Genomic DNA, 2,669 nt, shown 5'->3' on the forward strand with positions numbered 1-2,669 from the left:
ATCCAAACCCATCATTCATCTCAGGAAGCCCAGAAACAGTGCTTCAATCTGACATAAGTACAGCTATGTCTGTACACGCGTATAGCTAAATTAGGTTGCCTAAAATATTAGCTATCTAGCCTGTGCGTTAGGGGCTATGTGTACTTAAGAGCCCTTTTTCTTTATATAAAGAGAGAGGGTAGTAGTTAATAATAAGAAGATCTTTGCTTGCTTACCTCTTAGTACGCCTCTTAGGCGTACGTTTGTTTGATTGAACCTAGGTCAACTAACAATAACTACTATTTAAAAGGAAAATCCTTACACATATAGCTTAAGTATATTCTTATAATTACCTACTTTTTATTATTGCCTAGCTTTTATACGTTAGCTATAAAATTAGCTTATAAAAGTTATTTAGCGCCTTAGTTATTTATTATCTTTTAAAGAACTCTATATATAGCTATAGTATACTACTTTAATAGTGTTATGTTTTATTTAAAAGCTTAAAGTGTAGGCTATATCCAACATTTTTTTAGCACATCTAAGTAGTGTTATTAGGAATGCATTAGTGTAAAAAGAGTAGTTTAGTAGGGTCTTAGTAAAAGTAAGCAACTCAGGTGCGTAAACAACTTGCCTGTAGTGTACGTTACTACACTCTTATCTTGTAACACTACTAATGCTGCGCATGTAACTTCTAAGCCCTACCTAGGCTTTTATTACTATGTTGCCTAGAACTTTTAATTATAGTGTTTTAAAACTTAAGCAGCTTTCTTAAAGTTTTTTTTTAAGTTTTTAAGTCTTATTTAAAAAATACTTCTTTTACTTTACTAAGTATTTTTTTATTTTTATTTCTTTTTTAACTATAGCTTTAACTTCATATTTCATGTTCTAGACTACCTAATCTAGGTCTTAAAGTGTAGGCGCATTATGTAGTGCTAGGTCTAGCGGCTGTATATGTACTACTAGATTAATTTAGAGAGTCTACAGTAGGCGTAGTCTATAGTCTATACGTTTAACTTTTTCTTTTACTATTAACATACTTTATAGGCAAGTTGCTTACACACCTAAGTTACTAAATTTTACTAAGACTCTTCTAAACTACTTTTTTTTACACTAATGCATTCTTAACAACACTACTTAGACACGCTTAAAGAATGTTAGATACAGCTTACACTCTAAGCTTTTAACTAAGACGCAAAACTCTTAAAAAAATATACTATAGCTATATATAAAATCTCTTAAAAGATAATAAATAACTAAAGCGCTAGAAAACTTTTATAAGCTAATTTTATAGCTAACTTATAAAAGCTAAGTAATAATAAAAAGTAGGTAATTATTAAGAACATACATACGCTATATACGCAAGAATTTTCCTCTTAGATAGCATTTATAGCTAATATAGCTAATTCTTTGCGCGCTAAGCATAATCTAGGCTATGTTAGTATAAACTAGCCTAGTATGTTTATAAAGCATTACTTAAAGCTTAAAGTAAATTTTATATGTAAGTATAACTATAAAAAAGCTTTTTATAAGAATCTTAAAGTAATTTAAAACTAGTTTAGCCTTATAAAGAATATTAAAGCTAAGTATAGTATCTAGAATAATAATACATTTAACTTTAGTAAAATAAACTTAATAATAAGCTAAACATTTATTAACTATATTTACACTTAAAACTTTACTTTAAGCTTTAAGTATACTTTATAAACATACTAGCCTAGTTTATGCTAATATAGCCTAGATTACTGTCAGATTAAAGCACTGTTTCTAGGCTTCCTGAGATGAATAATGGGTTTGGATATGATGTATGGGATGATGATTGATTGTATTGATTTATCGATCCTTTTTCTGCTCTACTCGTGTTGCTCGGCTTTTTGTTTTGCCGATCCGAGTCCCTCGCGCACTTGCCCTATGCGCGACCAGCTTGCAACATGCTGCAAAATGCTGCAAAATGCTGCAAAATGCTGTAACTTGCTGTAAAATGCTGCAAAATGCTGTAACTTGCTGCAAAATGCTGCAAAATGCTGCAATTTGCTGCAACATGCAGCAATTTGCAGCAACATACTGTTCGAGCTTATTGCTCGTACTATGTAGCAGCTTTCGTCAAGCGTTCCTCCTGTCTTGACAGTAGGTGCGCATATCTAACAATTACACTTAGTAGGTAAAGAATTAGCTATATTAGCTATAAGTGCTATCTAAGAGGAGACTCTTTATGCATATAGCTTAAGTATGTTTTTAATAATTACTTACTTCTTATTATTACCTAGCTTTTATAAGTTAGGTATAAAATTAGCTTATAAAAGTTATTTAGCGCTTTAGTTATTTATTATTTTTTAAAAGACTTTATACATAGCTATAAAATATTTTTTTAACAGTTTTATGTTTTATTTAAAAGCTTAAAGCATAAACTATATCTAAAAATTTTTTAGCACATCTACATAGTGTTGTTAGAAATGCATTAGTGTAGAAAAAGTAGTTTAGTAGAGTCTTTGTAAAAGTAAGTAACTTAGGTGTGTAAGAAACTTACCTATAAAGTATATTATAAAATGTTAGATTTCTATTTTGTAATTTCTTATAAAGTGTTTTTAGTATTTTAACATGAATAACTTATTTTTATTAAATATAATAACTTTTAAAACTGTATAATTAGCAATAATATATCTGTCTAGTTTATATACTACTTTTTATAA

This window comes from Lindgomyces ingoldianus (genome assembly GCF_010093535.1).
Source record: "Lindgomyces ingoldianus strain ATCC 200398 unplaced genomic scaffold BDR25scaffold_71, whole genome shotgun sequence".
NCBI lineage: Eukaryota > Fungi > Ascomycota > Dothideomycetes > Pleosporales > Lindgomycetaceae > Lindgomyces > Lindgomyces ingoldianus.